The 19993-nt window shown below is 45.4% G+C and overlaps 1 long non-coding RNA gene across 1 annotated transcript in view; it reads left to right on the plus strand.

Moving 5' to 3' along the window:
• Positions 1-19993, plus strand: part of LOC135525343 (uncharacterized) — a 179827-nt gene that overhangs the window by 54296 nt on the left and 105538 nt on the right. The window lies entirely within an intron of this gene.

A 19993-nucleotide genomic window follows, 5' to 3' on the forward strand; every position in this document is an offset into this window, starting at 1 on the left:
CTTTTCAGACCACTCTCTATCTCACTACCTTTTCAGACCACTCCCTACCTTTTCAGACTCCACTCTCCTACCTTTTCAGTCCTACTTTTCAGACCACTCTCCTATCTTTTCAGTCCACTCTCCTATCCTTTTCAGACCACTCTCCTATCTTTTCAGTCCACTCCTACCTTTTCAGACCACTCGTCTGGGACTATCTTTTCAGTCCACTCTCCTATCTTTTCAGACCACTCTCCTATCTTTTCAGTCCGTCTCTCCTATCTTTCCAGACCACTCTCCTATCTTTTCAGTCCACTCTCCGTCAGACCACTCCTACCTTTCAGACCACTCTCCTACTCCTTTTCAGTCCACTCTCCTACCTTTTCAGACCACTCTCCTATCTTTTCAGTCTGGGACACTCTCCTATCTTTTCAGACCACTCTCCTATCTTTTCAGTCTGGGACTCCGACTCCGTCTCAGACCACTCCGTCTGGGACTATCTTTTCAGACCACTCTCCTATCTTTTCAGTCCACTCTCCTAGTCTTTTCACTCCGTCTCTCCTGACTCTTTTCAGACACTGACTCCTCTGGGACACCGACTCAGTCTTTTCAGACCACTCTCCTATCTTTTCAGACCACTCTCCTATCTTTCTCAGTCCACTCTCCTACCTGGGACAGACCACTCTCCTACCTTTTCAGTCCACTCTCCGTACCTTTTCAGTCCATCTGGGACACCTATCTTTTCAGACCACTCTCCATCTTTTCAGACCACTCTCCATCTTTCCAGACCACTCTCCTATCTTATCAGACCACATCTGTGTTTATGGGCCTGGTCCCGTCTAAAAAAGCCAAGACGAATGGATTCCAAAAGCACATACATTTGACTTTTCTAGGATGTGGTCCATCTGGGACAACTCAGGTATAGGGGACACATGACTACCTTTCCAGACTCCGTCTGGTAAATGAGGTCTGGGACACCAACTCCGTCTGGGACAATATATCCTGATTTATCAGTAGAATAGAGAGGATGAATATACTGTTATTGAAGGTAGAGCATGCTAGCACTGCTAATTGGTCTTTTGTTGGAAGGAAATGAATGTATGATTGAGGCTGTTTGCTGGTGGTATATGTGTTTATGGAAGATTTGAATGTGAATTAATTGATTAGGTGGCTGTGGTTGTTCGAAATAACCTTTTGTGACGGTTGAGAGTTACTGCATTACTGTGTAATCCAACCTATTTTACTTTGTCCAGACATGAATAACATCTCTGACTAAATAATGATGAGTATGTGACTGCGTTTTGCAGGGTTGGGCTCAGTTTTACCTAAGTACTTGTAGTTCTCTTTGTCCTTTCTATCCTCATTCTTCACCTTGTCCTTTAGTACTATCTTTAGTACTATCTCAGAGAGGTTGTGCATTTTTAAACATCACGGTTCTTTCCAATGGAATGGTATTAAAGCTGCTCTCTCCTTTAGGCACACAGTAGTCAGGAGCCCTGCCTTGTTCAGTCTGAGTAATAAGCCCAGTGGTGGCACTTTATTGGAATGTGCCGGGCATTTCAAGAAGACGATGAGGTGGAAGGGAAAGGGGTTTAAAAATAAACATGTCACTAAGATCAATTACGTCTGAATTAGACTGCGGCACATCTTTCTCTTGTGCCCCAGCGCTCGCTGGTTAGTGGACGAGTCGGGCGAACTGGCGTCATTACTCAGAGGGATGGTGTGACACCACACTGATGGAATATCGCGTCTCTCGACCATGCTGATTCAAGTTACGCTGGGCTACCTTGCTAAATGGGTTTAAATGTTTAATTTGCTGCTCAGGAAGCGAGATCACATCTTTGGAGGATAGCGTAGCTGTAATTTATCTAAACTCCCCGGTGGAGAGGGAGTTATTTTGGAGAAACCAGGAAGTTGAGGGAAAGGTGCCTGCACGGTGTTGTTGTTGTTCACCCCAGAGCTTCATGGGTAGATTTGGGAGGAGATGAGAGGTCCCTTGGAATGTATCTGAAGTACAATATCTCTCATATAACGTCCAGTAAAATATGTAATGTTCCATGTTTAAACCAACACAAGACTTGCTCCTCTTGTTGACCGACCTACATTAAAAAGGCATATTGGGATTAGTCTTTAACAGGTTTTACAGAAGGAAGCATACTTGAAATGGATCAAAATGGGCACACAAGAGTCCGATTGACGTATTGCATATTTAAAACTCTAAATCCCAACCTCCTCCCCCCTTTCCATCTCTGAAAACAACACATTTCCTGTGAGTACAGTGTAGTGGACTACTTCCCCCCCCACACACACACACACACTAAAAACAGGCATTGTCACTCCAATCACTATAGTCCCTATTAATGCTGGTGTGTGTGGGTGCGTTATTTACTGAGCCAGCAGTGGCACACGTAATGATCTGCAGTAATTTATTACATTTTCCATCAAAGCCGCCACTTATGGGGAGGCCGGTTAGAGGGTGGATGGGGGTGGAGGGTGTTGGTGATTGGTAGTGCATTATCATGCAGCTCATCCTTAAAGGAATACTTTAGGATTTTGGCAATAAAGCCCTTGATCTACTTCCCCAGAGCCAGATGAACTTGTGGATACCACCGTTGCTAACTACCACTAGCGCAATTACTAACTAGCGTTAGCAAAATGACTGGAAGTTTATGGGTAACTGTTAGCATGCTAGCAGATACCCATAGACTTCCAGTCATTGTGCTAATGCTAGTTAGCATTGGCTCACGAAACAACCTCTAACTTCCTTCATACTGGACACAGATACATACAAATGGTATCCACAAATTCATCTGACTCTGGGGAAGTAGATACAGTGCCTCTGCCAAAATCCTAAAGTATCCCTTTAATGAGTGCGGATTAGAGGGGATGATCCAGGCTTTGCAAACCCCTGGTCCAGCGATGGAGAGATCGAAGCTCTCGGAAGGTTGGGAATTCCATGCAGATAATAGTAATAATAAACTAAATGACTTCAACCACCTCCACAACCCAGATCCCACTACACCCTGCTGCCAAACACTAACCCTACCCCATCCCTCGCCCTAACCCAAACACTAACCCTAACCCTACCCCATCCCTCGCCCTAACCCAAACACTAACCCTAACCCAAACACTAACCCTACCCCATCCCTCGCCCTAACCCTAACACTAACCCTAACCCAAACACTAACCCTACCCCATCCCTCGCCCTAACCCTAACACTAACCCTAACCCTACCCCATCCCTCGCCCTAACCCTAACACTAACCCTAACCCAAACACTAACCCTACCCCATCCCTCGCCCTAACCCTAACACTAACCCTAACCCTACCCCATCCCTCGCCCTAACCCTAACACTAACCCTAACCCTAACACTAACCCTACCCCATCCCTCGCACTAACCCTAACCCTAACCCTAACCCTAACACTAACACTAACCCTACCCCATCCCTCGCCCTAACCCAAACACTAACCCTAACCCAAACACTAACCCTACCCCATCCCTCGCCCTAACCCTAACACTAACCCTAACCCAAACACTAACCCTAACCCAAACACTAACCCTACCCCATCCCTCGCCCTAACCCTAACACTAACCCTAACCCAAACACTAACCCTACCCCATCCCTCGCCCTAACCCTAACACTAACCCTAACCCAAACACTAACCCTACCCCATCCCTCACCCTAACCCTAACACTAACCCTAACCCTAACACTAACCCTACCCCATCCCTCGCCCTAACCCTAACACTAACCCAAACACTAACCCTACCCCATCCCTCACCCTAACCCAAACACTAACCCTAACCCAAACACTAACCCTAACCCAAACAATAACCCTACCCCATCCCTCGCCCTAACCCAAACACTAACCCTAACCCAAACACTAACCCTAACCCAAAAACTAACCCTACCCCATCCCTCGCCCTAACCCTAACACTAACCCTAACCCTAACCCTACCCCATCCCTTGCCCTAACCCTAACACTAACCCTAACCCTAACACTAACCCTACCCCATCCCTCGCCCTAACACTAACCCTAACCCTAACCCTAACCCTAAGACTAACCCTACCCCATCCCTCGCCCTAACCCAAACACTAACCCTAACCCAAACACTAACCCTACCCCATCCCTCGCCCTAACCCTAACACTAACCCTAACCCTAACACTAACCTTACCCCATCCCTCGACCTAACCCAAACCCAAACACTAACCCTACCCTAACACTAACCCTACCCCATCCCTCGCCCTAACCCTAACACTAACCCTAACCCTAACACTAACCCTACCCCATCCTCGCCCTAACCCAAACACTAACCCTAACCCAAACACTAACCCTACCCCATCCTCGCCCTGGCCTGGCACTAACCCTAACCCAAACACTAACCCTACCCCATCCTCGCCCTAACCCTAACCCAAACACTAACCCTGCCCCAAACACTGGCCCTACCCCATCCCTGGGTCCTAACCCAAACACTGTCCCTGGGCCTAACACTAACCCTAACCCAAACACTGGCCCTGCCCCCCATCCTCGGCCCTAACCCAAACACTGGCCCTACCCCATCCTCGCCCTGGCCTAACACTAACCCTAACCCAAACACTAACCCTACCCCATCCCTCGCCCTAACCCAAACACTAACCCTAACCCAAACACTAACCCTACCCCATCCCTCGCCCTAACCCAAACACTAACCCTAACCCAAACACTAACCCTACCCCATCCCGCCCTGGCCCAGGCACTAACCCTAACCCAAACACTGGCCCTGCCCCGTCCCGGCCTGGGCCAAACACTAACCCTAACCCAAACACTAACCCTAACCTAAACACTAACCCTACCCCAAACACTAACCCTACCCCATCCCTCGCCCTAACCCTAACACTAACCCTAACCCTAACCCTAACACTAACCCTACCCCATCCCTCACCCTAACCCTAACACTAACCCTAAACCCTAACACTAACCCTACCCCATCCCTCGCCCTAACCCTAACACTAACCCTAAACCCTAACACTAACCCTACCCCATCCCTCGCCCTAACCCAAACACTAACCCTAACCCTAACACTAACCCTAAACCCTAACACTAACTCTACCCCATCCCTCGCCCTAACCCTAACACTAACCCTAGCCCTAACCCTAACACTAACACTAACTCTAACCCAAACACTAACCCTACCCCATCCCTAACCCTAACACTAACCCTAACCCAAACACTAACCCTACCCCATCCCTCGCCCTAACACTAACCCTAACCCTAACACACACCCTAACCCTACCCCATCCCTCGCCCTAACCCTAACACTAACCCTAACCCTAACACTAACCCTACCCCATCCCTCGCCCTAACCCTAACACTAACCCTAACCCTAACACTAACCCTACCCCATCCCTCGCCCTAACCCTAACCCTAACACTAACACTAACACTAACCCTAACCCTACCCCATCCCTCGCCCTAACCCTAACACTAACCCTAACCCAAACACTAACACTAACACTAACCCTAACCCTACCCCATCCCTCACCCGCAAAGGGCATGCTAAGCACTGATTATATTTCTCCACAACGATTTGTTCATTTCATTATTTGCGGAGTTGTCGCGTGTGAGAAGACAACAAAGGATGTTTGGAAACGTGATTTTTCACCGGTTTAGGTTAGTGTTTTGTCTTAGAGGTTTTATGGAATGTTTAACTAACTGTCAATATCTGAAAGCATTCATTAAATAGGGGAGAGTTTACATGCTTGTTTCTCAGTCCCCTTGATTTGATGGGTGCCATTGGCCCCCACAGAGAGAGAGAGAGAGAGAGAGATGGAGATAGATAAAAAGAAAGCTGATAGCTGGACACATCAGTCTGAGCAGCCATGTACGTGAGTTATGGTAATTAATCCTCTGCTGTGTCCAGTCCCCCTAGCCGAGGGACACATCTGTGACCAAATACTGCTTCCAATCCAATGTCACCAGCCTCCCACTGAAGGGCATCATCAGATGGACTAACCCCAGTTAACAGTCCCATATGGAGAATAGAGGCATTATAGGTAGTGTCATAGGGGCTATTTTATTATTTGAAATACACTACATGGCTCAGGTCTATTTTATTATTTGAAATACACTACATGGCTCAGGTCTATTTTATTATTTGAAATACACTACATGGCTCAGGTCTATTTTATCATTTGAAATACACTACATGGCTCATGTCTATTTTATCATTTGAAATACACTACATGGCTCAGGTCTATTTTATTATTTGAAATACACTACATGGCTCAGGTCTATTTTATCATTTGAAATACACTACATGGCTCAGGTCTATTTTATTATTTGAAATACACTACATGGCTCAGGTCTATTTTATCATTTGAAATAAACTACATGGCTCAGGTCTATTTTATCATTTGATATACACTACATGGCTCAGGTCTATTTTATCATTTGATATACACTACATGGCTCAAATGAGTGGATTTGGCTATTTCAGCCACACCCGTTGCTGACAGGTGTATAAAATCGAGCACACGGCCTTCCAGTCTATATAGAGAAACATTGGCAGTAGAATGGCCCGGAATTAAGATCTCAGTGACTTTTAACGTGGCACCGTCATAGGATGCCACATTTCCAACAGGTCAGTTCGTCAAATTTCTTTTGAATCATTTGAAATATAACACTTTTGTTTCTACGACAATTACAATAACATTATTCATCATAATATTAATATCAACCTTTGATTTCACTTTTATTTAACCAGGGTGGCCAGTTGAGAACAAGTTTTCACATACAACTGCTACCTGGCCAAGATAAAGCAAAGCAGTGCGACTAAAACAACACAGAGTTACAGGTGGGATAAACAAACATACAGTCAATAACACAATAGAACAATCTGTATACAGTGTGTGCAAATGAAGTAAGGAGGTAATTTAGCAATTAACACAAGTTAATTAACACTGATATATGTGCAGATGAGGATGTGCAAGTAGAAATACTGGTGTGCAAAAGAGCAGAAAAACAAAAACAAATATGGGGATGAGGTAGGTAGTTGGTTGGATGGGCTATTTACAGATGCAGATAGCTGCAGCGATCGGTAGGCTACTCCGACAGCTGATGTTTAAAGTTAGTGAGGGTGACATAAGTCTCCAACTAGAGCGATTTTTGCAATTAGTTCCAGTCATTGGCAGCAGAGAACTGGAAGGAAAGGCTGCCAAAGGAGGTGTTTGCTTTTGGGATGACCAGTGAGATATCCCTGCTGGAGTGCATGCTACAGGTGGGTGCTGCTATGGTGACCAGTGAGCTGAGATAAGGCAAAGCTATACCTAGTAAAGACTTAGAGATGACCTGGAGCCAGTGGGTTTGGCGACGAATATGTAGCGATGACCAGCCAATGAGAGCATACCTCGTTGCAGTGGTGGGTGGTATATGGGGCTATATGGTGACAAAATGTTGATGGAGGGGTGCAAAACTGTTGTCCGGGGTTGGGGTAGCCAGGTAGAAAGCATGGCCAGCCGTAGAGAAATGCTTATTGAAATTCTCGATTATCGTGGATTTATCAGTGGTGACAGTGTTTCCTAGCCTCAGTACAGTGGGTAACTGGGAGAAGGTACTCTTATTCTCCATGGACTTTACAGTGTCCCAAAATGTTTTGGAATGAGTTCTGCTGGATGCAAATTTCTGTTTGAAAAAGCTTGCCTTTGCTTTCCTAACTGACTGTGTGTATTGGTTCCTGACTTCCCTGAAAGTTGCATATCGCGGGGACTATTCGATGCTAGTGCAGAACGCCACAGGGTGTTTTTGTGCTGGTCAAGGGCAGTAAAGTCTGGACTGAACCAAGGGCTATATCTGTTCTTAGTTCTACATTTTTTGAAAGGGCAATGCTTATTTAAGATGGTGAGGAAAGCACTTTTAAAGAATAACCAGGCATCCTCTACTGATGGGATGAGGTCAATATCCTTCCAGGATACCCGGGCCAGGTCGATTAGAAAGGCCTGCTCGCAGAAGTGTTTTATTGAGCGTTTGACAGAGATGAGGGGTGGTCGTTTCAACGCGGACCCATAGCGGACGCAGGCAATGAGGCAGTGCTCGCTGAGAACCTGGTTGAAAACAACAGAGGTATATTTAGAGGGTTGGTCAGAATTCTATCTATGAGGGTGCCCATGTTTACAGATTTGGGGTTGTACCTGGTAGGTTCTTTGATAATTTGTGTGAGATTGAGGGCATCTACCTGAGATTGTACTGTAGGACAGCCGGCGTGTTAAGCATATCCCAATTTAGGTCACCTAGCAGTACGAACTCTGACGATAGATGGGGGGCAATCAATTCACATATAGTGTCCAGGGCACAGCTGGGAGCTGAGGGGGGTGTATAACAAGCGGCAACAGTGAGGGACTTATTTCTGGAGAGATTTAAAAGTAAAAGTAGAAGCTCAAACTGTTTGGGCATAGACCTGGATAGTATGACAGACCTCTGCAGTCTATCTCTACAGTAGATTGCAATTCTGCCCCCTTTAGCAGTTCTGTCTTGACAGAAAATGTTGTAATTGTAATTTCAGAATTTTTGGTGGCCTTCCTCAGCCAGGATTCAGACACGGCTAGGACATCAGGGATGGGTGAGTGTGCTAAAGCAGTGAATAAAACAAACTCAGGGAGGAGGCTTCTAATGTTAACATGTATAAACCCAAGGCTTTTACGTTTGCAGAAGTCAACAAATTTGAGCGGCTGGGGACACACAGGTTCTTGGTTAACCTCTACATCACCAGAGGAACAGAGGAGGAGTAGGACGAGGGTACGGCTAAAGGCTATAAGAACTGGTCGTCTGGTGCTTTGGGAACAGAGGACCAGATTTCTGGGCGTGGTATGATAGATTCAGGGCATAGTGTACAGACAAGGGTATGGTAGGGTGCGAGTACAGTGGAGATAAACCTAGGCATTGAGTGACGATAAGAGAGGTTGCGTCCCTGGAGGCGCCAGTTAAGCTAGGTGCGGTCTCCGCATGTGTGGGGGGTGGGACAAGGGGGCTATCTGAGACATGTTGAGCAGGACTAGGGGCTCCACAGTAAAATACAACAATGAGACATGCCCTAAACAACAGTATAGGCATATTGACATGAGAGAGAGGCATAAAGCAATCACAGGTGTTGATTGGGAGAGCTAACACAACAACGGGTGAGACAACAACGGATAAACAGCTAAGACAACAACAACTGGTAAATGGCGATAAATGGGCAGAGAGGGTCAGTTAGCTACTGTCACACCCTGACCATAGTTTACTTTGTATGTTTCTATGTTTTGGTTGGTCAGGGTGTGATCTGAGTGGGCATTCTATGTTGGATGTCTTGTTTGTCTATTTCTATGTCTGGCCTGATATGGTTCTCAATCAGAGGCAGGTGTTAGTCATTGTCTCTGATTGGGAACCATATTTAGGTAGCCTGGGTTTCACTGTGTGTTTGTGGGTGATTGTTCCTGTCTCTGTGTTTACCAGATAGGCTGTATAGGTTTTCACGGTCGTTCTTTGTTTTGTTCGTTATTTCATGTCTAGTTCATTTATTAAAGAACATGAATAACCACCACGCTGCATTTTGGTCCGCTTCTCCTTCGACAGACGAGAACCGTTACAGCTACATACAGGGCCTGAGGTTGAGGCTGGGGATAAACAAAATGAAGTAAACAAAATTAAGTACCGTGTTAATGAACAGTCCAGCAGGCATCAGCTGTGTAGCCGAGTGATCATAGGGTTCAATGAGCAGCAATAGATGAAACAGGGAGTTGTTCGGTAGTTGATTACTACGCTGGGCGAGCGAGAGACAGAGTGTTTAGGAAGCTAGCGGGCTGGGGCTAGCAGATGGATCTTCACCACATCCACAAAGCAGAGCCCAGTTGAGAGCACATCAGCCGAATTACGTCAGCAGATCAGCAGACCAGTCGTGATGGATCGGCGGAGCTCCGTGTCGACAAAGGGTCCAGGCCAAATTGGCAAGAGAGGTATTGTAGTTGGTGTACTTAATTTCCTAGCCGGGAGGTGGGCCAAGCTCGAGGCTAGCTCGAGGCTAACTGGTGCATGATTCTGGACAAGGGCGTCAGCCACAATAGTCACTCGGTAGCAGCTAGCTAGCTGCGAAGATATGGTGTAATGGTCCAGAGCTTGTGGCAGGTGATGTAGTGGGAAAAAAAGAAGTATGCTCAGGGCTGATATCGCGCTGTGCAGACTGGCAGGTATTATTCGGGCTATAGCGGCTGGTGTCCGAGCTAAAGGTAAAGACAGCTAGCAGTGGCTAATAATGACTAAATAGCTAGTAGCTAATTAGCTGGCTAACTTCTGATGGCTAGCTTCTGATGGAGGTTCCAGTTATAAGGTCTAAAAAAGTAGCAGATCCATACCACATTGGGTGAGGCGGGTTGCAGGAAGGTATATTTAATTCGAAAATTGAAAAAAATTAAAATAAAAAAATAAATTCTGAATATTTATTTACATGGGACAAAAACAAATATGTCTTGCTGCTGCGCCATCTTGGAAAAAAAATCATCACAAAATGTATACGATAATATCTACCTTCCATCTGTCTGGAGGTGTGATTTTGTGAACGCAGAGTGGCAGCTGTTCCAATAGCATTTGAATAACATTACAGTGATGTTATTAATCACAAAATGTACATGATAATATCTACCATCTGGAGTTGTGATTTAGTGAAAGGGTGGTGAGACTTTAGGCAAGCAGGGGTTGAAATCCCCCACCTCCCACCTCAATCCCAGAAGGAGGGGAGATACGGAGACAGGCTAAGGCAGGCTGACAAACACAGAGGTAATTATTATTCAGTGATTCGCTGAGAGCCAGCTATTATAATGGCCGCTGTTGCATTTATCGACGCAAAACAGGGCCCCTAATGAAACTTGAGTCAGAGTGGCTCTGGAGTGGCTCGTCAGTCTGTGGAAGATTTTCAACAAAACCGTGTGTGTGTGTGTATATGTGTCAGTCCATCTCTCTATCTCTCCCTCTGTGTCTGTCTGTCTGTCTGTCTGTCTGTCTGTCTGTCTGTCTGTCCGCCTGTCCGCCTGTCTGTCTGTCTGTCTCTGCTGCGTGTGCGCGTGCGCATGTGCATGGGTACCACTTCCCACTGATCTGGAGAGTTTGAGGCGCCACTGTTTTGGTTTCTGTTTGAATTGCATCAAATGCTCAATTAATGATTCTGTTTGAAATTACATTGAACCCAACTGGAGTCCAACTGATGGCCAGGCTATTTGTGGCCATCAGTTATGATCACAAGACGTCGTAAAATTGGTACAAAAAACAAACATTTTCCAAATCCATTGTTACTTCTTGTGCCCACTGGCTGGATGCTGAATACAACTTGGATCTGAGCTGCCTATTTGTTTAACATCATTTTAAAAAAATACATTGAATAACAGTTGGCATTTCAAACAAAGCCATGTCATTATTTAAATAAATCATGATGTAATTCAACATGTTCCATCCTAAAAGCCTTCTTATAGTAAGTTGCGGCGCCGACAGAGATGGCCGCCTCGCTTCGCGTTCCTAGGAAACTATGCAGTTTTTTGTTTTTATACATGTTATTTCTTACATTAGTACCCCAGGTCATCTTAGGTTTCATTACATACAGTCGAGAAGAACTACTGAATATAAGATCAGCGTCAACTCACCATCAGTACGACCAAGAATATGACTTTCGCGAAGCGGATCCTGTGTTCTGCCTTTCAACCAGGACAACGGAATGGATCCCAGCCGGCGACCCAAAAAACGACTTCGTAAAAGAGGGAAACGAGGCGGTCTTCTGGTCAGACTACGGAGACGGGCACATCGTGCCCCACTTCCTAGCATTCTTCTCGCCAATGTCCAGTCTCTTGACAACAAGGTTGATGAAATCCGAGCAAGGGTAGCATTCCAGAGGGACATCAGAGACTGTAACGTTCTTTGCTTCACGGAAACATGGCTCACTGGAGAGACGCTCTCGGATGCGGTGCAGCCAGCGGGTTTCTCCACACATCGCGCCGACAGAAACAAACACCTTTCTGGTAAGAAGAGTGGTGGGGGCGTATGCCTTATGGCTAACGAGACGTGGTGTGATCACAGAAACATACAGGAACTCAAATCCTTCTGTTCACCTGATTTAGAATTCCTCACAATCAAATGTAGACCGCATTATCTACCAAGAGAATTCTCTTCGATTATAATCACAGCCGTATATATTCCCCCCCAAGCAGACACATCGTTGGCTCTGAACAAACTTTATTTGACTCTTTGCAAACTGGAATCCATACATCCTGAGGCTGCAGTCATTGTTGCTGGGGATTTTAACAAGGCTAATCTGAAAACAAGACTCCCTAAAATGTATCAGCATATCGATTGTGCCACCAGGGCTGGCAAAACCTTGGATCACTGTTATTCTAACTTCCGCGACGCATATAAGGCCCTGCCCCGCCCCCCTTTCGGAAAAGCTGACCACGACTCCATTTTGCTGATCCCTGCCTATAGACAGAAACTAAAACAAGAAGCTCCCACGCTGAGGTCTGTCCAACGCTGGTCCGACCAAGCTGATTCCACACTCCAAGACTGCTTCCATCACGTGGACTGGGACATGTTTCGTATTGCGTCAGGCAACAACATTGACGAATACGCTGATTCGGTGTGCGAGTTCATTAGAACGTGCGTTGAAGATGTCGTTCCCATAGTAACGATTAAAACATTCCCTAACCAGAAACCGTGGATTGATGGCAGCATTCGCGTGAAACTGAAAGCGCGAACCACTGCTTTTAATCAGAGCAAGGTGACTGGTAACATGACCGAATACAATCAGTGCAGCTATTCCCTCCGTAAGGCTATCAAACAAGCTAAGCGTCAGTATAGAGACAAAGTAGAATCTCAATTCAACGGCTCAGACACAAGAGGTATGTGGCAGGGTCTACAGTCAATCACGGACTACAAGATGAAATCCAGCTCAGTCACGGACCAGGATGTCTTGCTCCCAGGCAGACTAAATAACTTTTTTGCCCGCTTTGAGGACAATACAGTGCCACTGACGCGGCCTGCAACGGAAACATGCGGTCTCTCCTTCACTGCAGCCGAGGTGAGTAAAACATTTAAACGTGTTAACCCTCGCAAGGCTGCAGGCCCAGACGGCATCCCCAGCCGCGCCCTCAGAGCATGCGCAGACCAGCTGGCTGGTGTGTTTACGGACATATTCAATCAATCCCTATACCAGTCTGCTGTTCCCACATGCTTCAAGAGGGCCACCATTGTTCCTGTTCCCAAGAAAGCTAAAGTAATTGAGCTAAACGACTACCGCCCCGTAGCACTCACTTCCGTCATCATGAAGTGCTTTGAGAGACTAGTCAAGGACCATATCACCTCCACCCTACCTGACACCTTAGACCCACTCCAATTTGCTTACCGCCCAAATAGGTCCGCAGACGACGCAATCTCAACCACACTGCACACTGCCCTAACCCATCTGGACAAGAGGAATACCTATGTGAGAATGCTGTTCATCGACTACAGCTCAGCATTTAACACCATAGTACCCTCCAAGCTCGTCATCAAGCTCGAGACCCTGGGTCTCAACCCCGCCCTGTGCAACCTGGTACTGGACTTCCTGACGGGCCGCCCCCAGGTGGTGAGGGTAGGCAACAACATCTCCACCCCGCTGATCCTCAACACTTGGGCCCCACAAGGGTGCGTTCTGAGCCCTCTCCTGTACTCCCTGTTCACCCACGACTGCGCAGCAACGCACGCCTCCAACTCAATCATCAAGTTTGCGGACGACACAACAGTGGTAGGCTTGATTACCAACAACGACGAGACAGCCTACAGGGAGGAGGTGAGGGCCCTCGGAGTGTGGTGTCAGGACAATAACCTTACACTCAACGTCAACAAAACTAAGGAGATGATTGTGGACTTCAGGAAACAGCAGAGGGAACACCCCCCTATCCACATCGATGGAACAGTAGTGGAGAGGGTAGTACGTTTTAAGTTCCTCGGCATACACATCACAGACAAACTGAATTGGTCCACTCACACAGACAGCATCGTGAAGAAGGCGCAGCAGCGCCTCTTCAACCTCAGGGGGCTGAAGAAATTCGGCTTGTCACCAAAAACACTCACAAACTTCTACAGATGCACAATCGAGAGCATCCTGGCGGGCTGTATCACCGCCTGGTACGGCAACTGCTCCGCCCACAACCGTAAGGCTCTCCAGAGGGTAGTGAGGTCTGCACAACGTATCACCGGGGGCAAACTACCTGCCCTCCAGGACACCTACACCACCCGATGTTACAGGAAGGCCATAAAGATCATCAAGGACAACACCCACCAGAGCCACTGCCTGTTCACCCCGCTATCATCCAGAAGGCGAGGTCAGTACAGGTGCATCAAAGCTGGGACCGAGAGACTGAAAAACAGCTTCTATCTCAAGGCCATCAGACTGTTAAACAGCAACCACTAACATTGAGTGGCTGCTGCCAACACACTGACTCAACTCCAGCCACTTCAATAATGGGAATTGATGGGAAAGGATGTAAAATATATCACTATCCACTTTAAACAATGCTACCTAATATAATGTTTACATACCCTACATTATTCATCTCATATGTATACGTATATACTGTACTCTATCATCTACTGCATCCTTATGTAATACATGTATCACTAGCCACTTTAACTATGCCACTTTGTTTACATACTCATCTCATATGTATATACTTTAAACAATGCTACCTAATATAATGTTTACATACCCTACATTATTCATCTCATATGTATACGTATATACTGTACTCTATCATCTACTGCATCCTTATGTAATACATGTATCACTAGCCACTTTAACTATGCCACTTTGTTTACATACTCATCTCATATGTATATACTGTACTCGATACCATCTACTGTATCTTGCCTATGCTGCTCTGCACCATCACTCATTCATATCTTTATGTACATGTTCTTTATCCCCTTACACTGTGTATAAGATATTAGTTTTGGAACTGTTAGTTAGATTACTTGTTGTTTATTACTGCATTGTCGGAACTGGAAGCACAAGCATTTCGCTACACTCGCATTAACATCTGCTAACCATGTGTATGTGACAAATGAAATTTGATTTGATTTGAACTGGTTGCATAACGCCCACAAATGTCTGAAAAATAATTCATAATAAACCTATAAATGTATATGGTAAATACTTTACAATAAAGATAAATCAACTAATGTTATTGAATATAAAGTGCAACACATAATCATAATGAATCACTTTTCGGACCTGTGTGACTGACTTGCTTTAGGGCGGCAGTTAGCCTAGTGGTTAGGGCGGTAGTTAGCCTAGTGGTTAGCGTGGCAGTTAGCCTAGTGGTTAGAGTGTTGGACTAGTAACTGAAAGGCTGCTAGATTGAATCCCGAGCTGACAAGGTAAACATCTGCCCCTGAACAAGGCAGTTACTGGCCCTTTATAGTATTGTAGTTACTATATAGTATTGTAGTTACTGGCCCTATGTAGTATTGTAGTTACTATATAGTATTGTAGTTACTGGCCCTATATAGTATTTTTGTTACTATATAGTATTGTAGTTACTGGCCCCATATAGTATTGTAGTTACTATATAGTATTGTAGTTACTGGCCCTATGTAGTATTGTAGTTACTATATAGTATTGTAGTTACTGGCCCCATATAGTATTGTAGTTACTGGCCCTATATAGTATTTTTGTTACTATATAGTATTGTAGTTACTGGCCCTATATAGTATTTTTGTTACTATATAGTATTGTAGTTACTGGCCCTATGTAGTATTGTAGTTACTATATAGTATTGTAGTTACTGGCCCCATATAGTATTGTAGTTACTGGCTCTATATAGTATTTTTGTTACTATATAGTATTGTAGTTACTGGCCCTATGTAGTATTGTAGTTACTGGCCCTATATAGTATTTTTGTTACTATATAGTATTGTAGTTACTGGCCCTATGTAGTATTGTAGTTACTATATAGTATTGTAGTTACTGGCCCCATATAGTATTGTAATTACTGGCCCTATGTATTATTGTAGTTACTTTATAGTATTGCAGTTACTGGCCCTATATAGTATTTTTGTTACTATATAGTATTGTAGTTACTAGCCCTATATAGTATTTTTGTTAATATATAGTATTGTAGTTACTGGCCCTATATAGTAGTGTAGTTACTATATAGTATTGATTTTCTATTTCTGTGTTTGGCCTGGTATGGTTCTCAATCAGAAGCAGCTGTCAATCGTTGTCCCTGATTGAGAACCATATTTAGGTAGCCTGTTTTCCATTGTGTTTTGTGGTTGGTTATTTTCTGTCTTTGTGTATGTCGCCTGACAGGACATTTTTGTTTTTCGTTTATTCACGTTTATTGTTTTGTGCCCGTGTTCTGTTCAGTTTGATTCATTAAAGATTACATCATGACCACTTACCACGCTGCAAATTGGTCCTCCGATCCTTCTTGCTACTCCTCCTCAGAAGAGGAGGATGAGATCCGTTACAGATTTTTTAATTTGTGTTTTCCATGACTGTGTTTTTAGATTTTAATGTGGGTGTATAATATATAGTGTATATATATAGTACCAGTCAAAAGTTTGCACACACCTACTCAATCCAGGGTTTTTCTTTATTTTTACTATTTTCTACATTGTAGAATAATAGTGAAGACATCCAAACTCTGAAATAACACATACGGAATCATGTACTAACCAAAATATTTTATATTTGAGATTCTTCAAAGTAGCCACACTTTGCCTTGAAGACAGCTCTGCACACTCTTGGCATTTTCTCAACCAGCTTCATGAGGAATGCTATTCTAACAGTCTTGAAGGAGTTCGCACATATGCTGAGCACTTGTTGGCTACTTTTGGGGTTACTATGTTATTCCACATTTGTTATTTCATCTTTTTGATGTCTTCACTATTATTCTACAAGGTAGAAAATATTAAACATCAAGAAAATAATGTGTATATTTGTGTATTTTTATACAGGGCACATTTGAAAAAGAGACCTGGGTCTCACCTTTTAAAATAAAATAACAAATACCTTCTGAAGGCACTGTAGTTCCTCAGCTCATGCCAAGGGCCATGATGGACTCCTCAGCGTTCCCTGCTTTTTGAATTATCACCTACAATCTGCATGAAATGTTGTTATTTACGGTTTCATTTCTACTAAACATGACTATACTAAGCATTTCTCATCAAAGACACATAACGGTTACTGTAACAGTTACTGTATTCATATGGTGCTCTTTCTATCTGTTTTGGATAATGTAATTTCTTCCTCTCCATTTCACCTATATAGAGATAGAGAGAGATGGGATGAGTGAGTGACTGACCTTCCGCCCGCTGGTAGACAGTGGACGACTGCCAAGAGCACAGATCCTCTATATGTCCAATATATTAGAGGAGCTTAGTACCCCCTCCCCTCCCATCCCCTACCCCCCGCTCCGTGACAGAAGCCCAGTTTTTATTGCTGCGGGTCACAACTATCCGTTTATGAGACAGGGGGGTGGAGGAGACACAGGGTCAGGTGTGATGAGACAGGGGGTTGGAAGAGGGAGGAGAGGACAGGGTCAGGTGTGATGAGATAGGGGGGTGGAGGAGGGCGGAGTGCGGAGGGGACAGAGTCAGATGTGTTGAGACAGGGGGGTGGAGGAGACACAGGGTCAGGTGTGATGAGACAGGGGGTTGGAGGAGGGAGGAGAGGACAGGGTCAGGTGTGATGAGATAGGGGGGTGGAGGAGGGCGGAGTGCGGAGGGGACAGAGTCAGATGTGTTGAGACAGGGGGGTGTGGGAGACACAGGGTCAGGTGTGATGAGACAGGGGGGTGTGGGAGACACAAGGTCAGGTGTGATGAGACAGGGGGTGTGGGAGACACAGGGTCAGGTGTGATGAGACAGGGGGGTGTGGGAGACACAAGGTCAGGTGTGATGAGACAGGGGGTGTGGGAGACACAGGGTCAGGTGTGATGAGACAGGGGGGTGTGGGAGATACAGGGTCAGGTGTGATGAGACAGGGGGTGTGGGAGACACAGGGTCAGGTGTGATGAGACAGGGGGGTGGGGGGTGATGAAGTTTGTCATTGTTACATATTTTTCCAGTCAAAGACTTTTGGTGTGTGTGTTTGTGGGTCTGTGTGTGTGTGTGTGTGTGTGGGGGGGGGGGGAACCTCATTTGGAGAGCCAGGTGGCATAAGCTCGCCTAATATAATCCAGAGTACAAACACGAAGGCAACTGCAGTAGGTGGTGTTATTCCTCCAGTATACTGCATTCAACCCCCTAGTAAAGGTGGGATTTTTACTTTATAAGTACAACACTTGTTGACAGAGACATGCTTCTTGACATTTGTGGTGTTTGTAGGAATGTAGGAATGTGCGCTAAATAAGACTCTATGGGTGCATTTACATTGTCGCCCAATTCTGATATTTTTCACACTAATTGGTCTTTCGACCAATCACATCCGAGCTTTTCACATCAGATCTTTTTCAGAACTGATCTGATCTGGTGAAAAGACCAATTAGTGAACAAAATGTCAGGATTGGACTGCCTGTCATAGTGCTGGAGAAAGAATGAAGAGAGAAAAACCCAGGATTGAGGCTCTACCAAGAGTGTCTTTTCCTCCCGCTTTCAACCATCTCCCCATGATGCTCGGCCATCTGTCTCAGCAGTGACTAAACTTCATGCCAACATGTCACATGGTCATGAGAGTGGAGAGAGTGGAGACATGGCCTCGCCCTTGTTTCATACCAAAATATGTTAACTACTCCCAAAGCTAGCTTTCTCCGCAGTGACAGCTTGGCACACTTACACGCTGTTATGATGTGAGGATACAGCGCTGCTTTAGCCGTAACGATAGCCTAGCATTAGACTCTGTGTGCATAGTTAGACTGTATGCGATGCTATGCTAATGCTTGGCGATATTCAGCCTGATTGATGAAGCGTCGGGCTGAGGGAGTGTCTCATACGGGGGTGGAGAGGGTTTGGGGGGGGTAGTGCAACAGCGCGTGTGTGGGAAATAAATGCCGTACAATAAACAAATTCCCTACGCTCTCCTCTTGGCAGCAGAGTGGCTGCGAGGGGGAGTACACAATGCAGCCAAGATTGCCATACCCCCTCCATGCATACACGTGTACACACACATACACATACCCCCTTCTACTCCTCCTTCTCCTCTTCTCTGTGCCCCAGCTCTCCACTGGGGACTCGGCACAACCCCTTTTAGCTGTTATGATTAGCCAGGCTGGAATTAAAGTGGCCCGTCAGGATGAGGAATCATGTCGCCCTGCTGGCTGGTTGTCGTGGTAACGATGCCCCCAGAGGTTGCTGGGGGGGGGGGGGCTGTCTACGGACTGAGCTGAAAGAACAAGGAATGAAGAGAGAGAAGGGAAGAGACAGAGGAAGAGAATGCAAGGGAGGGTAAAGGGAGGTTTAAAATAAATAGAAGGAGGAGAAAGCACTTTCCACAAGCTGCTCATAATGCAATAACAACAAAAAGCAAATTTGTGGCTGATCTGGAAAAGGTGTAGTGTAGACATCTTTCATAATCCCACTATCACAGCATTCATTTTCTTTTAATGAGGGCATTCTCGGAATTTTGTTACCGATAACACCCCCCCGGTGAGCAGAGCATCCTCAGCGACCTCAACATCCACACCCACTGTAGTGCCAATGGTTCCAAACTTACTGAAAGTATTGACACAATATTGAGTGGTTGTGTGATGCAGAAGAGAAAGACAAGCTTGCCACACAAGTTGCATAGACACACTCACATATATGCATACATAAACACACACACACTCCGGCCAGGCCTCATTATGGATGGGAATGTTTTTCATTTTTTAAAAGTTAAATGGGATTGAATGCAGATTCACACTCCAGCAATGTTCTCCAGCAATCAACCTTGCCTCGTTCAAGCCCTATGATTCGCTGCACGGTCACCAAAGGGCAGAAAAGACAGAAAATGATCTCGTCTCTAAGTTTCACCACTGGAGAAGGCTGTTCATTTGGCAGTCCCTTTC

Source organism: Oncorhynchus masou, chromosome 31 (assembly GCF_036934945.1).
Source record: "Oncorhynchus masou masou isolate Uvic2021 chromosome 31, UVic_Omas_1.1, whole genome shotgun sequence".
Classification (NCBI taxonomy): domain Eukaryota; kingdom Metazoa; phylum Chordata; class Actinopteri; order Salmoniformes; family Salmonidae; genus Oncorhynchus; species Oncorhynchus masou.